This window comes from Balaenoptera physalus, assembly GCF_965194825.1.
Source record: "Balaenoptera physalus genome assembly, chromosome: 8".
Lineage (NCBI taxonomy): Eukaryota > Metazoa > Chordata > Mammalia > Artiodactyla > Balaenopteridae > Balaenoptera > Balaenoptera physalus.
The window spans coordinates 49,087,608-49,114,312 of record NC_138887.1 but is presented as its reverse complement, the minus strand read 5'-3'; the positions used below and the strand labels follow the sequence as shown (position 1 = coordinate 49,114,312).

General features: G+C 41.8%; 1 protein-coding gene across 1 annotated transcript in view; it reads right to left on the bottom strand.

Moving 5' to 3' along the window:
• The window catches only part of CDCA7L (cell division cycle associated 7 like), a 221,348-nt gene that overhangs the window by 119,062 nt on the left and 75,581 nt on the right, over positions 1-26,705 (bottom strand). Inside the window, exon 2 of the mRNA XM_082472715.1 lies at positions 321-407. The gene's annotated coding sequence lies outside the window, so the exon portion shown is untranslated. The remainder of the gene's footprint in view (positions 1-320; positions 408-26,705) is intronic.

The following is a 26,705-nucleotide window of genomic DNA, read 5'->3' as shown; positions in this document are numbered from 1 at the left end:
ACTAGAATGAAGTCATCAGCCGCTGCAGTCACTGACCTTCAACACACCCTGAAAAGTGTTCAGGGTGTGAGATCAGGAATGAGGCACTCTGTGCTCTGGGAAAAACTGGCAGAACAGGCCTTCAGATAGGTAGACATGTTCAGGAGAAAATTTTATGAACCCAATTTCTTGCATCTTCTCGTACCTAGAAAAGCACTACGATCATTAACGGAAACAACTGCTCCTCGTGACCAGCAGCAACCTTCTGCCAAAATGTGTGCTTGGCTACACGCAGCCCCTTCACCGGAATCACACGTAGACCGCCCTCCTCCACTACCTACCTCCTCGGAGCTCCCTGCGAGGCTGCCTCCCAGCTACAGTCCTCATTTTGCCCCGCAAGCGTCACGTGTTTTTCAGTCGTTAGAGTTCTGTGAAGACAAACAGAATTCGTCATATATTACAGAAGGCAAATGAAGTCTTGGAGCACGAGGGACTTTGTCTCACAAGAAACGGAGCAGAGGCCACCCCTCCATCTTCCTTCCACAGTACATTTTTCTTTTTTTTAAAAAAATTATTTATTTATTTTTGGCTGTGTTGGGTCTTCGTTTCTGTACGAGGGCTTTCTCTAGTTGCGGCGAGCGGGGGCCACTCTTCATTGCGGTGCGCGGGCCTCTCACTGTCGCGGCCTCTCTTGTTGCGGAGCACAGGCTCCAGACGCGCAGGCTCAGCAATTGTGGCTCACGGGCCCAGCTGCTCCGCGGCATGTGGGATCTTCCCGGACCAGGGCTCGAACCCGTGTCCCCTGCACTGGCAGGCAGATTCTCAACCACTGCGCCACCAGGGAAGCCCGCATTTTTCTTAAGTTATATTCTTGGCCTGTCCTCGACCAGGGTAATAGTCAAGGGTGTGGACCTGCATGCCTGGGTTTGAGTCTTTTGAAAGTCTGTGCTTTCCTTAACGGTGCATTAGGCAAGTTGATCCCTCTGTACTCAGTGCTCTTACCAGTAAGAAGGGATGATGACCATACTGGTACATAATCTCATAGAATTGTTATGATGATTAAATAAACTAATATAGTATTTAGAACAGTGTCTGGCAGATAAAAAAAAAAAATCCCTCAATAAATATTAACTATCATTATCTACCTGGTCAATAAAATCATATACTAATAGTTATTTCAAGTACTCAAAAACATCAGCAAAGGCATTAACACAATTTAAATGACATTCATCAAGTCAGCAATTTCCATTTGATGGGTTCCTACTATATGCCAGACACATTACAGATTTTCTCTTATTTGCTCTTTTATCCCTGTTTTAGACATGGCAAACCAGAGTCTCAGAAAAATTAAGTGACTTTCTTAAGCCCATACAGCCACCAAGTGACAAAGCCTGGCTGAAACTCCAGGCTCCCCCACTACTAAGGCCTGCAGACGTTCCAGCCACAAGCTAGATGACAGCAAAGCAAACTGAAGTTAACCTTGTTGCATTGTTTATCTCATACAAGAACAACAGTTTGGCTCAGAGTTCAAAAGACACACTTCTGATTGTGATGTACCACAAATTTCTTTTTAAACTATAGCTCATTTTAAGCTACGTCATTCTCTGAGTGTTTGTGTTTGAGCGGACCCAGTGCCAGACCTTGTGCCAGCGCCTAGAGAGTCCATGGTGAACAAGACACAGTCCCTGAGTTCAAGTTGCTCACAGGCTTGGGAGAAGGGGGGAGTCAGACCACTAATGGGAAATTGTAGTGCAGAATGGAAAGGGTTCCCAAGTACTGTAGACTAAGATGTTAGGGGGATATATTTCTTAGGAGGGGCACTAGCCCAGCCTTGTGGGGTAAACGGTGGGTGGGGAACATCAACAATTTTTCTGGAGGAATGGATAGATGAGCTAATACTTTCCCTATCCCATCAGGTTGAAAATAGCACCAGCTAGCACATGATCATGACCTGATCATCATGAGGCATGCACCTAAGACCCGTTATCTCATTTAATCCTCACTACAATTCTCTAGGGGTAGTACTATTATTCCCATTTTGCAGGTGAGAAAATTGATGCTTTGAGAAACTGAGTAAGTTGTCTAATGTCACCCAGCTGGAAAGTGGTGTGCCCAGGATTTAAACCTCGTCAGTCTGACCAATATGCCCAGGCCATTAACCACTCCATTGGACTGCCTCCATGCTTACATTGTTTTATTGTGTTTGGTGTAGATGAATCTGAATTATAACTTTGCCTTCATACACATCTGTAGATTGCTGTTTCACTTGTTTCAACAAGCATTATTCCATAAATAAACAACTCTCATTCAAAAAGAAAAGTTCTTACTCATAACTATTATGTCAATAGGCTGAACCCAGTGCACTGCCTTTTCCTAACGCTTACAAAGGTACACAGTTCTTGCATCGTTTCCCATGCAGCACAATAGGCTGGTAAACCTGGGGAAGGATCCTTCAGGTTTGAATTGACTTGGTGGATCCAGATCCCCAGTTTTCTATTCTAAGTTCTGTTTGATGGATTTGCAGCTTTTCATTTGGAAGGTTGTACAAGGCAACACAAGGTTATGGGAAAACAGACTGGTCTAACCTTGGTCTGATTCCTTGAGAAATCTACAAAAAGGAGGTAAGTTACTTAAGGCCCTCATGATGTCCTCTTACGTCAGCATGAATCAAGACCAACCAGATGAAGAGCTATCCAAAAAGGAGGATGCTGGAATATTTAGCAAGATGTGATTAGCTGGAAGGTAGAATATGAGCAAAGCATGATAAGTGCAGCATTCAATAACCAGCCAACTGCTCTGGCCACATTCTCTTCTGGGGCATAATTGTGGGCAAGGTCTGGCCCCTGACTCCCTTCCTTCTGTCATCTCCTTCAACCTCCCCTTCTCCCCCTCCCCTCCCCCCGTCTCAAAACATCACCACCACTTGCAATCCGTCCACAACAAGGCTCTTGCAGCTCCCCCTACACAAGTCAGGCTCTTTCTGACCTCCCAGCTACTACACAAGTATTTGCCTCTCGCTCTTTCCCTGGCATGTCCTTCTGCATATGTCCTTGACCTCTGGCTTGTCACTCTCTCCTCAAGGTTAATTCCCATTCAGATCCTCTCCAGAGATTCCTTTGAGTCCTCATTAAAAGAATCAGGAGCTTTCTCTTTGGACTTTCCACTGAGCCCTCTGAAAGCCTTTATTCCTTTCCTGATACCACTGCTCTAATTCCTTGCTGCAGGTCTGCTTCCCTGATGAACCATGCAGACTGGAGGGCAAGAATCATATTCTATTCATCTTGAACTCACTTCATTTTGAAGAGTGCCTACTACAGGTTGGGTACTCAACAATCTAATGGATGGATGGATGGATGGATGGTATTAACTTGAATCAAGGACTCATCACACACTCTTGAAACAACTCAGGAAGGAAACTCCTCAGGAAAAGCACCATCAATTGCTCAAGAATTAAGGATAAAGGAATTTCCAGCTTCAAGAAGAAAACATTTAAGAAGGAGTCCATACTTACAGGAAACTTTGGCCCAGTGATTCCCCACCCACACCCAGTTCAGGCCAGTTGTTATATCTCACTGATGCAGACTAAAAATAGAAAAAATTATGAGGAGCATTTGAATACCATTTGCAGCTGTCCTAGAAGTAACAAGGCCACCTTAAATAGGCAAAACAACAACAATAACTTAAAGAGAAAATGGCAGATATTCAAGATTTTAAAATGATGGCGGGCTCTGGATATGGTAAAAGAAAAATGGACCATTCTACTCTGTCAGCTTCTGAATTCTAGTCCTTCCTGTGACGGACAAGAGCTGAGAGGCCAAAGGGGTTCTCAATGCTCTACATTTGTGTTGCTGGTGTTTTCTCTTAAATGAGAAAAAAAAGAAAAGGCACTTCTCTCCCTGCTTAAGATCTTCAGCAAGATTGCATTTAAGACTGTGAGGGAGTGAGGCTGTCGACCCTGCTATTTCCTTACCATTTCAACCGTGTTTGTGAAGCAGTACTCAGGCCACAGAAAAAAACAGACCAGGATGGTGTATATCAGGCAGACTCCACGATAACTTCCCCCACTTCTAGTAACTCTTGTTCGCATACAGAGGACTTTGTGTCTTTAAATTCTACCAGTCTCTGCTGGTGGTGCCTTCACCACTTGCTCCTGGGGACGTGATTACTGCAAATGTGCACGATTTATCCACAATATACGGTATCGTGTGAAGCTTGCTTTTATTGCCTTCAGCCTTTTCTTTCTTACAATTTATTTTAATACGTTTGGAATTATTATCCCAAACATTAGCCAGCTGGCCCGCTGGGGTTTCCTTCGCTGGATTCCAGGTCTCTCTTTTTCTAATCCTCTCTTCATGGATAATCCACTCTAATGCTTCTTGGCTATTGAGGGGGTTTTGCTATTACTACCTGTTGATTAGAAATTCACTTCGTCCTGTGTAGGTGGTTCTAATTTATTTGAGTCAGCTGAGGTCAGAGTTTAGTCATGAGATTTTCTTTCTTCTTTCCAGATTTCTGGATGCTTACTTGTCTTTTCAATTTGTTTTTTCTCCTGAGCTACAATTCAGGTGGTCTTTGAAAACAGCCTCTAAGAACCCCCCTCTTCCTCCCACCCCCCAAAAAAAGAAAAAAGAAGAAAAAAAAAATAACAGTATGAAAGGAGAAGAAAGCTGTATGGTAAGATCTGAGAAACAGAAGGGCTTTTATTTCAGCTGTTCAGATACCAGGTATATATGGCTTTTGTCTTGCCAACCACTGGGCCTTCAGCATCCTTGCTGAGGGCTGCCTTGGTGAGAGTGTTGGAGAGTTTGTCCCTCAGACATTATGAGTGGAGTCCAGGAGGAGAACAGGCCGCAGACGGTGCTTTCAATCATCAGAGGTCACCAGGATGCAAAGGGTCAGGAGAGCCGAGCAGGATCCTGATACCCTGCTGTCCCCTTTGAGTCCCTGCAGTTGGGTCACACGGTAGTCAGTCAAGCTGGGTGTGACGTGGCGAGAGCACCAAAGCTGAGTGTTCCTAATGGGGGTTGCTCACCCCTGCTGAGACTTCAGTGCAGCGGACTTTCTCCAGGATCCTCTGGGGAGAACACAAAATGAATCGTGCTTCCCAACACCAGTTTCAGGAAGAGGTGCCAGGGTCTCTCTAGTCAGTGCATTTCTGTATTGAAGAATCTGTAGTCTGTATTGGTCCTAAGGTGTCCGCAATTTACAACAGGATAACCACTGGCTACATTTCACTTGAAAATCTAAAGAGTTTTCTAAAATTATTAATATACGTTTCGGAATAACACTCTCTGCCCCCATTCTTGATATCCCCACACTGGGAACGGAGTCCTTTTAATCTGTCTATAGCTACAGTTTGAAAGTTTTAAGGTTTGTGTGGATACTTCCTCAGGGACTCTGTTATTTATATCTGGCTATTCTCTCAATCTGGCATAGTGCTTCGCGCTTAGTAGGTAATTAATAAAAAGAGGGAAGAAGTGAAGGAAAGAGAGAAAGCAGGAAGGGGAAGGAGAAGGAGGAGGAGAGAGAGGAAGGGGAAGAGGAGAAAGAAAGAGAAAGGGAGGGAAGGAATAATATGTGCTCATTACAGAGACTTGGAAAACGTAAAAAGGTACAAAAAAGAAAACAATTTCTCAAAATCCCACTGAGAAATAACGTTTGTTAATGGTTTGTTCTCTGTACTCTTCCAGACATTTTCTGTGTTTACTTTTATGTTTCATTGTTTACAAAGTTCAGATCACACCGATATGTATTCAACTTTGTTTCCTGCCTTTTAAATTCACCTTTTGGCCTTCCCTGGTGGCGCAGTGGTTACGAATCCGCCTGTCAACGCAGGGGACACGGGTTCGAGCCCTGGTCCAGGAAGATCCCACATGCCGCGGAGCAACTAAGCCCGTGTGCCACAACTACTGAGACTGTGCTCTAGAGCCCGCGAGCCACAACTACTGAGCCTGTGTGCCACAACTACTGAAGCCCGCGCACCCTAGAGCCCGTGCTCCACAATAAGAGAAGCCACCGCAATGAGAGGCCTGCGCACTGCAACAAAGAGTAGCCCCCGCTCACCGCAACTAGAGAAAGCCAGTGCGCAGCAATGAAGACCCCACACAGCCAAAAATAAAAAAAATAAAATAAAAAATAAAATAAATTCACCTTTTACTACCAGTGCTTTCACAAGTTCAAACTGTTGAAAGTAACATTTTTAATGGCTAGATACTATTTTACTCTTTGAATATATTGCAATACCATTGCTTCTTGAACCATTTTCCTACTGTAAGTTCCTGGTTATTTTCATATATCTGTTTGAAATAGATATTCTTCTCCTCTGAGGTGTTACTCTTTCAGTGATTTTTCAAAAGGTAGTAGTAACATGTATGGAACATACTTAGCACTTGAAAATATATTGTATTTAGTATAAAATGTCACATTACTTACAAACCAGAATTGGTTCAATATTCAAATATACTCATACAAATGAGGCTATTACCTGCCCGGGAAATAAAAAGTTTAATACACATTTTGAAAATAAGAGGTTTTATGTTTGAACATTGGATATTCTATTGGTTATTTGTCATTTGGAGCCACAACTTTCATTCTACCACCCCACTATGTGATACTTGTGATTATGATTATGACTTTGACAGAACTTATCAAAAATCAGTGTACTGTATATTTCCCATAAATAGTTATATTGTCAAAAACCTTTACTGATGCTATGACTCTCCAAATACAGACCTCTTACCTTTAGTACTTCACATTCAATTCTTTTTGGTGGCTTGGCCACCTAACTGCTTTGGCAAATTTTCTACAGTTAAAAAGTTAAAATTAAAATAATTTTGAAGATTATTCTATTCAATATTGATTTTTCTGAGTTGCCTCCTCTTTCCTAGTGAGGCTTTTAACAAATTACTAACAAATACCATGTATTAATAGGTGTATTTAATAAAGATAAGCAGCATGATACACAAAGCTAGTCCTGAAATCGTGTACAAGCCCCTGTGTCTTTGTCTTTTGAAGTGAAAGGCTGACTCAAGAGTTGAAGATTAGGAAATGTGAAGATGGAGAAACAAAGAATAGCTGTTGGGCTGGGGAACTGGTAACAATTTATACTATAAATCTGCCGCATAGCCGAAACACCGAATTCCCGGTTCCCTGCAAGCTATAGATGAAGGCCTGACACACATTCCTAAGTTGTTTTTACAGGAAGTAGAGCCCACCAGATGAAAACTGCTGACCACAAGAGCGTAGATCCTAGACTGGCTGAAACCAGGAGGTTGATGATGCTTGAAACTTCACCTTGATACCGACCAATCTGAGACTGTGCACGAGCTGATCACGCCCTGCTCCCTGGACCCTGTAAGACTCCTCGCTACCCCCTCAAGGGTGGGACACACAGTCTTGAGGGCTTTATCCCTCTGTGGCCCCCTTTGCCTGGCAAAGCAATAAAGCTATATTCTTTTCTACTTCACCTAAAACTCTGTCTCCGCATTTCTATTCAACACCAGTGAACAGAGGCTGAGTTTTGGCAACAGTCTTAAAATTAATTAAGCAAATTACATTTTCTAAAAACTACTAAGGTAATTGATCTTCGAAGATTTTTCTCGGGAAACTAAGTTTACCTCTCCCACAACAAGGATGGGCCAATAGTTCAGAAGAGACATTGACCAGTTTGCTTGCATTTTAATTTTAAATTTCTTGGCACAAATATGCCTTGTTATAATGTGTTTGATAAGGAACTATCAACCTGCCTTGCAGTCACTCTCTCTCCAGGTGTTCTCTCCCGAGAGACTCGGGGGAATGGAACAGAGAATAGTTGGATACGGAGAAGAGGAGAGAAGATTGAGCCGCCCTGAAGACCTCACTCCTTTGGGAAAGGGCCCAAGAAAGCCTTCCATGTGTGGTTGCACCTTACTTCCGTGACTCTACCTCTCTCATTTTACTGTGATTCTCTACTGAGAGGAATGAATGTTTTCCACTCTGATGACCCCTCCAGGTTAAGACTCTGCTGTTTTTATCCCTGTGTCCCCAAAGCCTAGCAGAACACCAGGCGTGCTGAGCACCCCATTTTAATATTTGTCCTAAGAAGCAACAGGGGAACAAAGAGGACTCTAACTGAGCAGCTTTAAAAAAAAAAAAGTTACTTGAAAAAAATCAAAGCACCTTAAATATGGGAGTTATTTCAGGATAATCACTAACTAAAATGATTTGGTTAAAAACGTACTGTCTAAGGAGGACCTTCAAGATGCAGGAGGAGTAAGACATGGAGATCACCTTCCTCCCCACAAATACATCAAAAACACATCTACATGTGGAACACCTCCTACAGAACACCTACTGAACGCTGGCAGAAGACCTCAGACTTCCCAAAAGGCAAGAAACTCCTCACGTACCTGGTTAGGGCAAAAGAAAAAGAAAAAACAGAGACAAAAGAATAGGGATGGGACCTGCACCTCTGGGAGGGAGCTGTGAAGGAGGAAAAGTTTCCAAACGCTAGGAAGCCCCCTCACTGGTGGGGATGGCAGGGGGGCAGCTTCGGAGCCTCAGAGGAGAGCACAGCAACAGAGGTGCGGAGGGCAAAGTGGAGAGATTTCCGCACAGGGGATCAGTGCCGACCAGCACTCACCAGCCTGAGATGCTTGTCTGCTCACCCGCCAGGGCGGGCGGGGGCTGGGAGCTGAGGCTCGGGCTTCAGAGGTCAGACCCCAGTGAGAAGACTGGGGTTGGCTGCGTGAACACAGCCTGAAGGGGGCTAGTGCGCCACAGCTAGCCGGGAGAGAGTCTGGGGAAAAGTCTGGACCTGCCAGAGAGGCAAGAGACCATTGTTTTGGGGTGCGCAAGGAGAGGCGCTCCTTGCTCTGCGTGCCCATAAATGGCAGAGCACTGCCTTAGCAAGCTCCACAGGTGGGCACGAGCCGCGGCTATCATCTCGACCCCAGAGGTGGGCACAGACCGCTACTGCTGCCGCCACTGCCACCAAGGGTCTTCTGTACAAGAACAGGTCACTACCCACACCCTCCCGGAAGCCTGAGCAGCACATCACTGCCAGGGTCCTGTGATCCAGGGCCAACTTCCCTGGGAGAACACACAGTGTGCCTCAGACTGTTGCAACTTCACGCCAGCCTCTGCCACTGCAGGGACTCCCCACATCCCAATTATGACTACTGTACCCCTCCCTCTCCCCAAGTCTGAGTGACTAAGAGAGCCCTAATCAGCTGCTGCTTTAACCTCCTCTTTCCTGGGCAGGGAACAAATGCCTGAGGGTGGCCTACACACAGAGGCAGGGCCAAAACCAAAGCTGAACCCCAGGAGGTGTGGGAACAAAGAAGAGAAAGGGAAATCTCTCCATGCAGCCTGAGGAGCAGCAGATTAAATCCCTGCAATCAGCTTGGTAAACCTTACCTCTGTGGAATACCTGAATACACGAGTGTTCCCAAAATTGAGGCTGTGGACTTCGGGGGCAACTGTGGACTTGAGGTTTGCTTTTGATTTGTTTTTGGTTTTATATTTATCTTACTTTAGCTTTTAATGATTGTTTTCATTTGTGGGTTTCTTTATTGGCTTGGTTGCTCTCTTCCTTTTATTTATTTTTTCTCTTTTTGTGAATGTGTGTATGTTTCTTTGTGTGATTTTCTCTGTTTAGTTTTGCTTTTACCATTTGCCTTGCAGTTCTGTCTGTTCTTCTTTTTTTTTCTTTTCTTTTTTTTCTTCCTTTTCTTCCATGCTGTGTGGCCGGCAGGGTCATGGTGCTCCAGCCAGCTGTCGGGCCTGAGCCTCCCAGGTGGGAGAGCTGAGTCCAGGACACTGGACCACCAGAGACTTCCTGGGCCCATGTAATAGTAATTGGAGAGAGCTCTCCCAGAGATCTCTGTCTCAACACTAAGACCCAACTCCACCCAACAGCCAGCAAGCTCCTGTGCTGGACTCCCCATGTCAAACAACTAGCAAGACAGGAAAACAACCACACCCATTAGCAGAGAGGCTGCCTAAAATCATAATAAGGCCACAGACACCCCAAAACACAACACTGGATGCAGCCCTGCCCACCAGAGGAAAAAGATCCAGCCCCACCCACCCGAACACAGGCTCCAGGAAGCCTACACAAGCCACTGAACCACCCTCACCCACTGGGGGCAGACACCAAAAACAATGGGAACTATGAACCTGCAGCCTGCAAAAAGGAGACCCCAAACACAGTAAGTTAAACAAAATGAGAAGACAGAGAAATATGCAGCAAATGAAGGAGCAAGGTAAAAACCCACCGGACCAACAAATGAAGAGGAAATAGGCAGTCTACCTGAAAAAGAATTCAGAGTAATGATAGTAAAGATGATCCAAAATCTCGGAAATAGAATGGAGAAAATACAAGAAACGTTTAACAACAACCTAAAAGAACTAAAGAGCAAGCAAACAATGATGAACAACACAGTAAATGAAATTAAAAATACTCTAGAAGGAATCAATAGCAGAATAACTGAGGCAGAAGAACAGATAAGTGAACTGGAAGACAGAATAAGGGAAATAACTTCTGCAGAGCAGAATAAAAAAAAAAGAATGAAAAGAATTGAGGACAGTCTCAGAGACCTCTGGAACAACATTAAACACAGCAACATTCGAATTATAGGCGTCCCAGAAGAAGATGAGAAAAAGGAAGGGCCTGAGAAAATATCTGAAGTGATTATAGTGGAAAACTTCCCTAACATGGGAAAAGAAATAGTCAATCAAGTCCAGGAAGTGCAGAGAGTCCCATACAGGATAAACCCAAGGAGAAACATGCCAAGACACATATTAATCAAACTATCAAAAATTAAATACACAGAAAAAATATTAAAAGCAGCAAGGGAAAAGCAACAAACAACATACAAGGGAATCCCCATAAGGTTAACAGCTGATCTTTCAGCAGAAACTTTGCAAGCCAGAAGGGAGTGGCAGGAAATATTTAACGTGATGAAAGGGAAAAACCTACAGCTAAGATTACTCTACCCAGCAAGGACCTCAGTCAGAATCGACAGAGAAATTAAAACCTTTACAGACAAGCAAAAGTTAAGAGAATTGAGCACCACCAAACCAGCTTCACAACAAATGCTAAGGGAACTTCTCTAGGCAGGAAACACAAGAGAAGGAAAAGACCTACAAAAACAAACCCAAAACAATTAAGAAAATGGTAATAGGAACATACATATCGATAATTACCTTAAATGTAAATGGATTAAATGCTCCAACCAAAAGACACAGACTGGCTGAATGGATGCAAAAACAAGACCCATATATATGCTGTCTACAAGAGACCCACTTCAGGCCTAGGAAAAAGGGGAAAGAGAGGGGATGGAAAAAGATATTCCATGCAAATGGAAATCAAAAACAACTGGAGTAGCAATACTCATACCAGAAAAAAACAGACTTTAAAATAAAGACTATTACAAGAGACAAAGAAGGACTCTACATAATGATCAAGGGATCAATCCAAGAAGAAGATATAACAATTATAAATATTTATGTCCCCAACATAGGAGCACCTCAATACATAAGGCAAATGCTAACAACCATAAAAGGGGAAATCAACAGTAACACAGTACTAGTAGGGGACTTTAACACCCCACTTACACCAATGGACAGATCATCCAAAATGAAAATAAATAAGGAAACAGAAGCTTTAAATGACACATTAGATCCAATGGACTTAACTGATATTTATAGGACATTCCATTGAAAAACAACAGAATACAATTTCTTCGCAAGTGCACATGGAACATTCTCCAGGATAGATCATATCTTGGGTCACAAATCAAGCCTTGGTAAATTTAAGAAAATTGAAATCGTATCAAGTATCTTTTCTGACAATGCTATGAGACTAGATATCAATTACAAGAAAAAACTGTAAAAAGTACAAACACATGGAGGCTAAACAATACACTACTAAATAACCAAGAGATCACTGAAGAAATCAGAGAGGAATCAAAAAATACCTAGAAACAAATGACAATGAAATCACAGCCACCCAAAACCTATGGGATGCAGCAAAAGCAGTCCTAAGAGAGAAGTTTATAACAATGCAATCTTACCTCAAGAAACAAGAAAAATCTCAAATAAACAATCTAACCTTACACCTAAAGCAATTAGAGAAAGAAGAACAGAAAAACTCCAAAGTTAGCAGAAGGAAAGAAATCATAAAATCAGATCAGAAATAAATGAAAAAGAAGTTAAGGAAACAATGGCAAAGATGAATAAAACTAAAAGCTGGTTCTTTGAGAAGATAAACAAAACTGATAAACCCTTAGCCAGCCTCACCAAGAAAAAAAAGAAGACTCAAATCAACAAAATTAGAAATGAAAACGGAGAAGTAACAACTGAAACTGCAGAAATACAAAGGATCATGAGAGACTACCATAAGCAACTATATGCCAATAAAATGGACAACCTGGAAGAAATGGACAAATTCTTAGAAAAGTACAACCTTCCAAGACTGAACCAGGAAGAAATAGAATATATGAACAGACCAATCACAAGCACTGAAATTGAAACTCTGATTAAAAATCTTCCAACAAACAGAAGCCCAGGACCAGATGACTTCACAGGTGAATTCTATCAAACACTTAGAGAAGAGCTAATGCCCATCCTTCTCAAAATCTTCCAAAGTATAGCAGAGGGAGGAACACTCTCAAACTCATTCTATGAGGCCACCATCACCCTGATACCAAAGCCAGACAAAGATGTCACAAAAGAAGAAAACTATAGGCCAATATCACTGATGAACATAGATGCAAAAATCCTCAACAAAATACTAGCAAACAGAATCCAACAGCACATTAAAAGGATCATACACCATGATCAAGTGGGGTTTACCCCAGGAATGCAAGGGCTCTTCAATATATGCAAATCAATCAGTGTGATACACCATATTAACAAATTGAAGGATAAAAACCATATGATAATCTCAAAAGATGCAGAAAAAGCTTTGGCAAAATTCAACACCCATTTATGATAAAAACTCTCCAGAAAGTGGGCATAGAATCTACCTCAACATAATAAAGGCCATATATGACAAACACACAGGCAACATCGTTCTCAATGGTGAAAAAGTGAAACCATTTCAACTCAGATCAGGAACAAGACAAGGTTGCCCACCCTCACCACTCCTACTCAACATAGTTTTGGAAGTTTTAGTCACAGCAATCAGAGAAGAAAAAGAAATAAAAGGAATCCAAATCGGAAAAGAAGAAGCAAAGCTGTCACTGTTTGCAGATGACATGATACTATACATAGAGAATCCTAAAAATGCCACCAGAAAACTACTAGAGCTAATCAACGAATTTGGTAAAGTAGCAGGATACAAAATTAATGCACAGAAATCTCTTGCATTCCTATACACTAATGATGAAAAATCTGAAAGAGAAATTAAGGAAACACTCCCATTTACCATTTTAACAAAAAGAATAAAATACCTAGGAATACACCTACCCCTAAGGAGACAAAAGAACTGTATGCAGAAAACTATAAAACACTGATGAAAGAAATTAAAGATGATACCAACAGATGAAGAGATATACCATGTTCTTGGATTGGAAGGATCAACATTGTGAAAATGACTCTACTACCCGAAGCAATGTACAGATTCAATGCAATCCCTATCAAACTACCAATGGCATTTTTCACAGAAGTAGAACAAAAAATTTCACAATTTGCATGGAAACACAAAAGACCTCAAATAGACAAAGCAATCTTGAGAAAGAAAAACGGAACTGGAGGAATCAGACTCCCTGACTTCAGACTATACTACAAAGCTACAGTAATCAAGACAGTATGATACTGGCACAAAAACAGAAATATAGATCAATGGAACAGGACAGAAAGCCCAGAGATAAACTCACACACATATGGTCACCTTATTTTTGATAAAAGAGGCAAGAATATAAAATGGAGAAAAGACAGCCTCTTCAATAAGTGGTGCTGGGAAAACTGGACAGCTACATGTAAAAGAATGAAATTAGAACACTCCCTAACACCATACACAAAAATAAACTCAAAATGGATTAGAGACCTAAACATAAACTCAAAATGGATTAGAGACCTAAATGTAAGGCCAGACACTATAAAACTCTTAGAGGAAAACATGGGCAGAACATTCTATGACATAAATCACAGCAAGATCCTTTTTGACCCACCTCCTAGAGAAATGGAAATAAAGACAAAAATAAACAAATGGGACCTAGTGCAACTTAAAAGCTTTTGCACAGCAAAGGAAACCATAAACAAGATGAAAAGACAACCCTCCGAATGGGAGAAAATATTTGCCAATGAAGCAACTGACAAAGGACTGATCTCCAAAATTTGCAAGCAGCTCATGCAGCTCAATATCAAAAAAACAAATAACCCAATCCAAAAATGGGCAGAAGACCTTAATAGACATTTCTCCAAAGAAGATATACAGATTGCCAACAAACACATGAAAGGATGCTCAACATCACTAATCATTAGAGAAATGCAAATCAAAACTACAATGAGGTATCACCTCACACCAGTCAGAATGGCCATCATTAAAAAATCTACAAACAATAAATGCTGGAGAGGGTGTGGAGAAAAGGGAACCCTCTTGCACTGTTGGTGGGAATGTAAACCGATACAGTCACTATGGAGAACAGTATGGAGATTCCTTAAAAAATTAAAAATAGAACTACCATATGACCCAGCAATCCCACTGCTGGGCATATACCCTGAGAAAACCATAATTCAAAAAGAGTCGTGTACCACAATGTTCACTGCAGCACTATTTACAATAGCCAGGTCATGGAAGCAACCTAAGTGTCCATTGACGGATAGATAAAGAAGATGTGGCACATATATACAATGGAATATTACTCAGCCATGAAAAGAAATGAAACTGAGTTATTTGTATCAAGGTGGATGGACCTCGAGTCTCTCATATAGAGTGAAGTCAGAAAGAGAAAAACAAATACCATATGCTAACGCATATATATAGAATCTAAAAAAAAAAATGGTTCTGATGAACCTAGTGGCAGGACAGGAATAAAGACTCAGACGTAGAGAATGGACTTGCAGACACAGGGCGTGGGGGAGAGGAAGCTGGGACGAAGTGAGAGAGTGGCATGGACTTATATACAGTACCAAATGTAAAATAGATAGCTAATGGGTAGCAGCTGCATAGCACAGGGAGATTGGCTCGGTGCTTTGGGACCACCTAGAGGGGTGGGATAAGGAAGGTGGGAGGGAGGCTCAAGAGGGAGTGGGTATGGGGATATATGTGTACATATAGCTGATTCACTTTGTTATACAGCAGAAACTATCACAACATTGTAAAGCAATTATACTCTAATAAAGATGCAAAAAAAACCCCAAACAAACCATGTACTATCTTTCTGGGGGCTTGTTAAAACGATTGCAGCTGATGGATGTGGTGGTCACGATGAGATTTAATGACACAGTTGAACAACAGCTTTCAGGCACAGGTTGCTCATGATGCCTGCATTTTTCCATAGGAAGTTCTAAATTAAAGTGTTAGTTGTGCTACAAGTTAATGACCTGATGAATATTTTTGTATTTGATGTCCTGAATAATTCCTCTCCTTGTCGGGGGATTGAAGAGTGTACTTAAAAATCTTTCTGAAGTATATAATCTTGACTTTTTCCCAGTCTACAGCCATGATGCTGATATCTAAGATATGAGCATTGCCGTTTATCAATTTCATTCATTCATGGGGCATGATTTGCCCAGCATAATGGGTTGGCTTCAAACAGAATTGGGTTTGAATGCTAGGTTTGCCACTTTCTAGCTCTGTTACTTTGGGCAATTTTTTAAACTCCCTGACTTGTTTTACTTATTTGTAAGCACAGTGATTATAATATCTACCACACCGGGTTGTTGTGAAGATTAACTATTCTAATCCTTTAATGTACTTGACACATAATGATTGTTTAATAATGGTGGTTGCTCATCAAAAAAATCTGTAAACAGGGACTTCCCTGGCAGACTAGTGGTTAAGACTTTGCCTTCCAATGCAGTGGGTATGGGTTCGATCCCTGGTCAGGGAGCTAAGATCCCACATGCCTCACAGTGAAAAAACCAAAACTTAAAACAGAAGCTGTAACAAATTCCATAAAGATTTTTAAAATGTCTACATCAAAAAAAAAATCTTAAAAATAATCTACAAACAATAAATTCTGGAGAGGGTATGGATAAAAGGGAGCCCTCCTACACAGTTGGTGGGAATGTAACTTGGTACAGCCATTATGGAGATCAGTATGGAGGTTCCTTAAAAAACTAAACACAGAACTACCATATGATCCAGCAATCCCACTCCTGGGCATATATCTGGAGAAAACCATACTTTGAAAAGATACATGCACCCCAGTGTTGATTGCAGCACTGTTTACAATAGCCAGGACATGGAAGCAACCTAAATGTCCATCGGCAGAGGAACGGATAAAGAAGATGTGGTACAGATGTTCAATGGAATATTACTCAGCCATAAAAAAGAATGAAACAATGTCATTTGCAGCAACATGGATGGACCTAGAGATTGTTACACTGAGTGAAGTAAGTCAGACAGAGGAAGACAAATATATATATCTCCTATATGTGGAATCTTAAAAAAATGGTACAAATGAACTTATTTACAAAACAGAAATAGAGTCACAGATGTAGAAAACAACCTTATAGTTACCAGGGGATAAAGCTGGGGAGGGATAGATTGGGTTTGACATATACACACTACTATATATAAAATAGATAACTAATAAGGACATACTGTATAGCACAGGGAACTCTACTCAATACTCTGTAATGACTTATATGGGAGAAGAATCTACAAAATAGAGTGGATATATGTATATGTATAACTGAATCACTCTGCTGTAAATCAACTATACTCCAATAAAAATCAAAAAAAATAATGGTGGTTGCAATTGGTTTTCCCTTTTAAATTGTCCCTGTGCATAATTCCCTTTAGCACTTTGTTATTCCGTTTTCACCATTTTATTTTGTTTGTTTGATTACACTATTGGCTGGACTTACTGTAGATGTTTCCAGCGGAAAGGCCCCCAATGAGATGAATGGAAGCAAATAGCCTGGAGAAGATTTAATGGCTGTCCTCTACGAGAGAAACTGATTATGGTACACACTTAAGATATAGTTTCTCTTGCTGTAACAATGACCCAACTAAATAATGATAGCTTAAACAGCATAGGAGTTAATTATTTCTCATGCAATCACTGAGATTAAGAAGTGCAGGGATGAATTGATTTCATGGTATTGGGGACCTGGGTTCCTGAAGTCACCATTCTTTAGGCATTTTCATCTCATTTTAGGTGGATGGTCCACCTTCCAGCAAGTGGGAAGGAGAAAAAGGACAGGACAGGGTACATGGGTACATTCTTTACTTTTAGAGACATAACTTAGAACTTGTATACATCACTTCTACCTTTATTTCTTTTGTCAGAACTTAATCATATAGCCATAAGGTATAGGGAAGCTGAGAAATATGGTCTGTATTTTGTGAGGCCATGTAGATAAAATTCAGGAGTTCTGTTACTAACACAAGAAGGGAAAATCAGTTTTAGGAAAGAAATATAAATCTCTGCCCTAGATATAGTTTGGCATCAGCTGTGAAAGTTCAGAGGAGTCTGATCCTTTCAGTGTCCCACAGTTGATCATGATCTGGGAAGCTGACTCACATTGAAAAGCTCATGAGATCCTGATGTATAAATCAGAATGTAATAAAAATTACTATGAAAAATATTACTTCCAAGGAGACTGGATGGATGGGTTGTCTTAAACACAATTGTTTCATGTATGTAAGCTGCAGGTCATGGGGGTTAGAGGTTTAAAGGAAGGTAAAACATTTGAAATAGCTTTGGGGGTTAAGGTTTGACTTTTAATAAACAATGAACCGAAGGACAGATCAGTGATTGCCTAGTGGAAACTGGCCAGCAGGGGTTTGTGGTGGGACGTTAATGTCTGCAGAGTTAGCTGGTCCATATTAAGAAATGCAGAGAAACGAAAAACAAAAACAAAATGAAACCCAGAAATGCTTTATAAAAATAGCAGGATGTCAGAAAAAGGGCAAAGCACCCAGAGAAATGAGACATTACACACTTCCAGACTCCCCTTAGCTCTGGTGTTCCCCCACTGTCGTTAATAAGAACACAGTTTCTGAATTCCCAGGAGAAGTGGAAAAGAAAAGCCAAATTTGCAGTCGAGTGAAACCAGTGTACCAGTACAATACAGGGGCCTATTTCTAGCAATAAAGGCTGATGCATATTAATTCATTCAGCCAGCCCCACTGTTTATAATTCTTGCTTACATTTGCTGTCATGCATTGGAGTTAAAATTTACACCCTTTTTTGGATGCAAGAAGTTATTTTTATTTATCCTTCTTTGTTAGCTGTTTCACTTCACAATAATTAATCAACTCGCCAAAGCAGCATCAGATTGGGGAGTGATGACGTATTTGCATTATTTGGCTTTTCTAACAAGATATCTCAGAGGGTGAGGACTCTGCTATAATATGTCCCTCTTATTTTATGACAGGTTGTAATTTCCTTGTAATGTTAGATGTGGTTCATCTTGATAATTATGCTAAATTAAGTAGTCCTACACATTATAGAAATGTATGTGAAGATACATTAACTAGCATTAAGAATTTTAATTAGGTTCTACATATCATGGGATCCATATTAAACAAGAATTCATCTAAACTTCAGATTTTGAACATAATACTATACAATTCAAACAAATTATTAATGGAGAGGGACTTCCCTGGTGGCGCAGTGGTTAAGAATCCACCTGCCAATGCAGGGCACAGGGGTTCGATCCCTGGTCTGGGAAGATCCCACATGCCGCGGAGCAAATAAGCCCATGCACTGCAACTACTGAGCCTGCGCTCTAGAGCCCACGAGCCACAACTACTGAGCCCGTGTGCCACAACTACTGAAGCCCGAGCGCCTAGAGCCCGTACTCTGCAAAAAGAGACGCCACCACAATGAGAAGCCCGCGCACTGCAATGAAGAGTAGCCCCCGCTCGCCACAAGTAGAGAAAGCCCGCGAGCAGCAACGAAGACCCAATGCAGCCAAAAAAATAATAAAATAAAAAAAATTATTGATGGAGAGTAGGGGTACCCTCAACCTCCCAGCCTTTTCCCTGATAGGAAATTTTGTAATGGGTATTAAGGCTACACGTGAAAGTGGAAAGCCCATCTAGTTAGAAATTCATCTCAGATTTTCTCCTTTTGCTAGTCTGTCCTGTTCCATGTCTTTCTCTCTTGCTGCTCAAGTATCAGTAACAGAGAAACTGGTCAGAAAAGCAACTTGACAGTTTCTATGAAATCTGAGGGCGAAGTGCTGAAGAAGAACAGATATAAGCCTAGAGCCGTGCCCTGGTGCCGGCAGCTGGATTCACTCTGCTTCGACGAACAGGGCTTTGTATCCACATCAGCTCTGTGACCACAGCTCTCTCCGAGGGACTGGGGATCCCAGTGAGAGTAAAAGAGGGGACCCTGGAAGACCATACCCCAGTCCTCACCTGGAGGTCCTAGCCCACCAAACACTGGGTCAGGCTTGTTAAGATGCGGGGTTGGTGCTGAAGGGGCTGTTGCTACACAAGATCTGGTCTCCTCCCAGTAGGAGAGGACTGTTAGGAACCATGGCTCTGAACTTTAGAAGAGCCACAATTTAAGGAAAATGATTAAATTAGAGTCTGCAACATGGATCCTCTGCACTACATTTTTGGTTTGGTTTTTTCAAGCAGCTGAAACCAACTTTGATTGTTTGCCAGGGCCAAACTGTGTCCCCTCAAAATTCATATGTTGAAGTCCTTAACCCTCAATACCTCAGAATGTGACAGTATTGGGAGATGGGCCTTCTAAGAGGCAATTCAGGTAAATGAGGTCATATGGGTGGCCCCCAGTGTAATATGACTGGTCTTTTTATAAGGAGAGGAGATTAGGACACAGACACACGGAGAGGAAAGACCACGGGAAGACGGAGAAGGTACCCATCTATAAGCCAAGGAGAGGGGCCTTGGAGGAAACAACCTGCTGACACTTTGATCTTGGACTTCCAGCTTCCAGAACTGTAGGGGAATCCCCTTCCCCAAGATTCTGGAACCTCAGCTACAGGATGGACTTTGTGGATTTTCTCCCTCAAGACCTGAAATGAATGAGATCTGGCTCCAAACACTCCAGTTTCCAAGTGTCTCCAAGATGATGCCCACAGTCCAGGCTCAGCTGTGACCAGGTGCCCACTCGTCCATCAGTCAGCTGTAACCAAGGGACACAGCACAGGCTGACAAGAGCGCCCCCTGCTGTGTGTCAGAGCTTCCCAGAGGAGGTGTGCTCACTGGAGCTAAGCACTCACCTCACTGATGTCCTCTACAGCAGGGGTCCCCATCCCCCGGGCCTCGGACTAATAGTGGTCCTCGGCCTGTTAGTAACCGGGCAAAAACTGTCTTGCACGAAACTGGTCCCTGGTGCCAAAAAAGGCTGGGAACCGCTGCTCTACAGTATCCCCCTGCCTTGCTCTCCACTCTCGTCTCCAACTCTCCCTTGACCCCCGGACTGTCCGTGAGGCAACTCGTGATCCAAGATCAAGAGCTGGGAGATGCCAGCCCAGATTGCTCTTCCTGCCTCTCTTCTTCCTGACCTGTGCTCTTACTGACTTGAAGATACATTTCGTGTTATCTGTCCTGGGTCTAAAACTGTTGTTATGTCATTACCACCACTGTCATGGAAATGAACATTCTCACTGTCTCTGACAGCTATACTAGACCATGGATTCTTTGCTGCCTTGTCTTCTAAAATCAATATTAGAGTGGGGGAGGGATGGATGAGGAGTTTGGGGTTAGCAGATGCAAACTATTATAAATAGAACGGATAAACAACAAGGTCCTACTGTATAGCACAGAGAACTATACTCAATATCCTGTGATAAACCATAATGGAAAACAATATGAAAAAGAATGTATATATATGTATAACTGAGTCACTTCGCTATACAGGAGAAATTAACACAACATTGTAAATCAACTATACTTGAATAAATTTCAAAAAATAAAAATAAAAATAATTTCTTAAAAATCTAAAAAGCAAATAAATAAATAAATAATAAAATCAATATGAGTGTTTTACTACTTTTCTCCTTTCCTTTAGTGGCTTCCTACTGCCTTCAGAATAACGTCCACACTTCTTCATATGGCTTATAAGCCCTTCATTGTCTGCCCATTTCTTTTGTATTAAGTCTTGCCTCTTGCCAGATCCCACCTAATACTGAATCATTTCCTGAATCTGACTGCTATTTTATGTCCCTCTGTCTTCGCACACATGATTTCCTCTGCCTGATATTCTGTCTTTCCCCTTCCACCCAGGTAAACACTGGGTTTGCATTTGCAAGGTTTGATATAAAAGTCATCTTTCTTTTTTTTTTAAATAAATTTATTTTATTTTTGGCTGCGTTGGGTCTTCGTTGCCGTGCGCGGGCTTTCTCTAGTTGCGGAGAGCGGGGGCTACTCTTCATTGCGATGTGTGGGCTTCTCATTGCAGTGGCTTCTCGTGTTGCGGAGCACGGGCTCTAGGCGCACAGGCTTCAGTAGTTGTGGCACTCGGGCTCAGTAGTTGTGGCCTGCGGGCTCTAGAGCGCAGGCTCAGTAATTGTGGCGCATGCGTTTAGTTGCTCTGCGGCATGTGGGATCTTCCCAGACGAGGGCTTGAACCTGGGTCCCCTGCATTGGCAGGTGGATTCTTAACCACTGCGCCACCAGGGAAGCCCTAAAAGTTGTCTCTTGTGGAAAACTCTCTTGACCTTCCCTTGGTCCTCATCAACGATTTCTTACTTCTCTATGCAACCACTGAATAGATGTTTTTAAAATCCATCTCCTCTTTGAGACTATGGGCTCCCTGAGGGCAGCGATTATGTCTTCATCATCTCTGATCTGTAATGTGCTCATTCAGGTCCGCATTACTGGCTGGACATTGATGATGGTGTAGGCTACACAAAGCAGCTCCTGTCTGCCTGCCACACTTGATAGGACTGGTCTTCCCTGGACCAGCTTATCTCCACAAACTCCATACATACCATCATGTGAGAGGCTTCCAAATAGAAAAATGGCAACTCTCTGTGGTTTTGTTACGTCTCACAGCAGCATAGACTATGTATACATAACTAGCATGACTCTCAGTCCATAGATTCACATGTACAAGCATATCGTATGCTGTGTTTTCTCTAAGTTGACTTGATTTCTAAATTTCATCATCAGTCCAGCCAGCTGGGGAATTCAATCTCCTCCTTCTGTTCTCCTGAGGCCATTTATTTACATGCAGTGCAATGGGGAAGATATTCAATTGAAAAGTATCTATCTTGATATAGATATAGACATAATTGCACGCTTATTTTTATAGCATCATATTCCATAGGATTTGAGGCAGCACAAAATTGAATCAGAGAAGGATCTCTTTCATATACATAGGAAACATGACACTTGATATACGTATATATGTTTAACTGCAGAAAACTATGCCCTCTATCATTTGTGATAAGACACGATAGCTTAGTAGGAAAATTTGTTTTAAGAAACTTCCAAGGGAACAAAGCTATAGGCTTTTTATGAACTGTTCTTCTAAAGGAATTTTTGGTTAAGAACATCATTTTTTCTTTCCCTGCTTAACAAAGGCTAGTCCTTTTTCACTCTTCTAATCCCATTCCTCCTGGTTCACCCTGACCCAAACAAAGGAGCCCAAAATATGGATCCGGAAATTATGCTGCTTTTAATGAAGCTTTTAAATTGACTCTCTTTCTCTTATCTTTAGATAAAATTTAGAACTCATTAAATTAATAAACTTAAAAACTATTGTCTTGACTCTTTTTTGTTTCCTGTGAGACTCACTTGGGCTTAAGGACACTTTCTGGCTGAATCTGAAGAAGAGATATTATCAGACTAAGGTGAATTGTGGCAAATTTAAGATGCCTTTATCTTTTGCCAGTAGTTTTAGAATTATCAATCATATTGTCCTTTGCTTATTAACTCTCTAAAGTTCAGAACAACTGTGGTTGGTACAAGGAAGGAGGGGAAAATTACCTTTATCACCAGCATAAATCTCATTGTAACTGAAGTAGGAATTTATTACACAACTGAAAAAATAAGAACACAGTGTATTAGGAGAATTAAGAATGAGATTTCCAGGACAGAGCTGATGCGTAAGTCCTTCTTTTTGTTTGTTTAACTTAATGGTTTTCAAGCAGGAGTGACTTTTGCCCTATAGGCTTCCATGGGGAATTGGACAATGTCTGGAGACATGTTTGTTATGACTGAGAATGCCGCTCCTGGCATCTAGTGGGCAGAGGCCAGGGATGTTGCCAAACACCCTACAATGCACAAGACAGCCTTCACAGCAAAGAATTATCCTGCCCCCAGTGTCAACATTCTGAGATTGAGAAACCCTGGTTTAACGCTACAAAATCTTTCCCTATGGTTAAATGTCTCTCACGTGATTTTGTCCTCAAAATACACCCTGAGGAGCCCATCACAAAGGAGAAACTGGTGTTACATTGGCACATTGTAGTCCCACCTCCCCATCCTCTTCACAGTTTGGTAGAAGAGAAGTGAGATACAAATCACTTTCTGTAAAGCCATTTTTTACAAAATGAATTGATTGCAAACCATTTATTTTGCCCCACTGGGTAAATCACTTGGTATTTTTTTTAAATTGAAGTATAGTTGTTTTACAGTATTTCAGGTGTAGAGCAAAGTGATTCACTTATATATATACATACATATATATGTATTCTTTTTCAGATTCTTTTCCATTATAGATTATTACAAGATATTGAATATAGTTCCCTCTGCTATATAGTAGGTCCTTGTTGTTTATCTATTTTATATATAGTAGTGTGTATCTGTTAATCCCAAACTCCTAACTTATTCCTAGCTTGCTATTTTTCATTGAAAATACTGCTGTTTCTTTATTGGACTAATGCTGCCTGGGTACTTTAAAGGGTATTTAGGGGAGAAAATTTGGATTTTCCTTCTGGTTTAGTTAAGTCTCTGCTAAGACAAGAATAGCATTTTGCAATTATTTAGTGCTGGCGGTGGAAGCAAATAAAGAAATCCGGAAGAGAATAGGCAGATGAAAGTTGGGATGCACCTATCCCATGGAAGCAGAGCTAGTAAATTCTCATTTTCTCCTTTCTTTTTTTCATGACTTAGAAAAGTTGCTTTAGATTAGACTTCAGTTTGCAAAAAAATATATAAAGAGTATTTAAAGGGATGACAAATTATAAGCCTTGCCTTGGGCACTGTTGTGCGTTGAATTGTGTCCTCCAAAAATTCAAATGTAGGAGTCCCCAGTACCTACGAATATGACCTTATGAGGCAATAGGTTTATTGCAGATATAATTAGTTAAGGTAAGATGAGGCATATTGGAGTAGGGTGGGCCCCTAATCTAATATGACTGATGTCCTTATAAAAAGGAGAAATTTGGACACAGACACTCAAACAGGAAGAACACATGTGAACATGCATATGGCCATCGACAAGCCAAGGAGAGGGGCCTGGAATAGGGCCCAGCCTCGCAGGTCTCAGAAAGAACTAACCCTACCACTACCTTGATTTTGGACTTATAGCCTCCAGAACTGTGAGACAATACATTTCTGTTGTTTAAGCCACACAGTTTGTGATACTTTGTTAAAACAGCCTTAGCAAACTAGAATAGATACCCATGTAGCTTGGGCCAGTCCTTAGTGAATATTCCATGGAGTCTCATAACTTTTGGATTAACTAGAGCCTTGCTCTCAAACGTCAATGTTCAGTATGAGTCACATGGGGATCTTGCTGAAATGCAATCCTGATAGAGTAAGTCTGGGTGAGACCTGAGATCCTGTACTTCTAACTACCTCCTGGGTGACACTGATGCTGCTGGTCCACAGATCATACTTTGAGTAGCAAGACTGTAGCCTTCTTGAGCAGTGAGAGTAGTTGCATCCCAATTCTTGCTTCACACAAGCATGACTAGGGATAATTCTGCAAAGTGAATATGAGGGTCTTTGTGGGTGGGGCCTGGGCATTGATTTTTTTAAAATTAATTAATTAATTAATTAATATATTTTAAAATTATTTTTGGCCGTGTTTGGTCTTCGTTTCTGTGCGAGGGCTTTCTCTAGTTGCAGCAAGCGGGGGCCACTCTTCATCGCGGTGCGTGGGCCTCTCACTATCGCGGCCTCTCTTGTTGCGGAGCACAGGCTCCAGACGCGCAGGCTCAGTAGTTGTGGCGCACGGGCTTAGTTGCTCTGCGGCATGTGGGATCTTCCCAGACCAGGGCTCGAACCTGTGTCCCCTGCATTGGCAGGCAGACTCTCAACCACTGCGTCACCAGGGAAGCCCCCATTGATGTTTTTTAAAAGCTCTCTAGTGACTCCAATCTCCAGCCAGGTGTGAGAACCACTTAGCTAGGGCGTGATAAATTGGAGATTTATACTCCGTCATTAGGCTACTAATGATGGTGTATAATTGAAATCAGAAATGTGGAACAACAGAGGATATCCCTGTGTTAAACTTCTGACAGAAAATACTTTAAATGGTGACTCTTCCCCCAAGTTTATGTGTTTGTCTAAAACAGCTCAGTGTGATCAACAGCTCCTTTCTCATAATCAGAAGCAACCAGGAAACCTCTATGTAATAGGGCCTAAAACTAAACATAGCCCCCCTACCATCAGGCAGTTTTCAGATTCCTCTTCTTCCTTGGGAAGCCTGGCTGCAGTCTCTCATCCTCAGAACACACCTCTCTCTCCACCTTGGTCTTCTCTTTAGTCTTCTGGTTTTTCATATTGTCTCCACATCTTTGGCTCTGCCCATTGATCTACTCCCTGCAGGGATGGCCTCCACAGTCCAAATCCCTCCTCAGCTTCAGAGAGCTCAGCCCATAGCAGAGCCCTGGGTCTCCAGCTCCAAAGGTGGGGGTGGGGGGTGGGTGAGGGTCAAAACAGACAAATCTACCCATCCATCTACCCACCCACCCATCCACTCATCCATCCCACCACCCATACATCCATTCATCCTTTCATCCACTCATCCTTCCATCCATCTACCCATCCATGTATCCAGGCATCCAACATATACATCTACTATTTATCTGGGAATAAAATGGGCATGATAGCCACCGTCCCTTCCCGCTCATCAAATCCAAAGTACATCAGTAAAACTGAATCACTTTGCTGTACACCTGAAACTAACAACATCGTAAATCAACTATAGTCCAATATAAAATAAAAATTAAAAAACAAAACAACAAAGTACATCAGTAAGGAAAATTGTTGAACATTACATACAGAATGAGGGTTTACAAAGGAGGAAAGCAGATCACTCCTTTAAAAGGAGACTTTAACCCCTCCCTGAGAAAGCAATGAAGGCTTCCAGAGGAGAGAAATTTTCAGCTGAGACGTGGAGAACAATTAGAAGCTGTCCATCAGTTGGTGTGACAAGGATAAAGCGCAACAGGAAAGAAAAGGTCTAGTATCAGGATAGCACGTGGTAATTTTTGAAAAACTAAAACAAGCTCAGTATGACTAGAAGAGAGAAAGTAAGGGGAGGGAGCAGGAACAGGGGGTACTGATGATGCTGGCAGAAGCCAGGCGGGGCACGCCCCAAAGCTGGGGCTTCATCCCAAGGATCCAGGATACTCTACTTCCCTAACTCCTCAAATTCCGCAGGACTGTAGTTTCCTCGGCTATATTC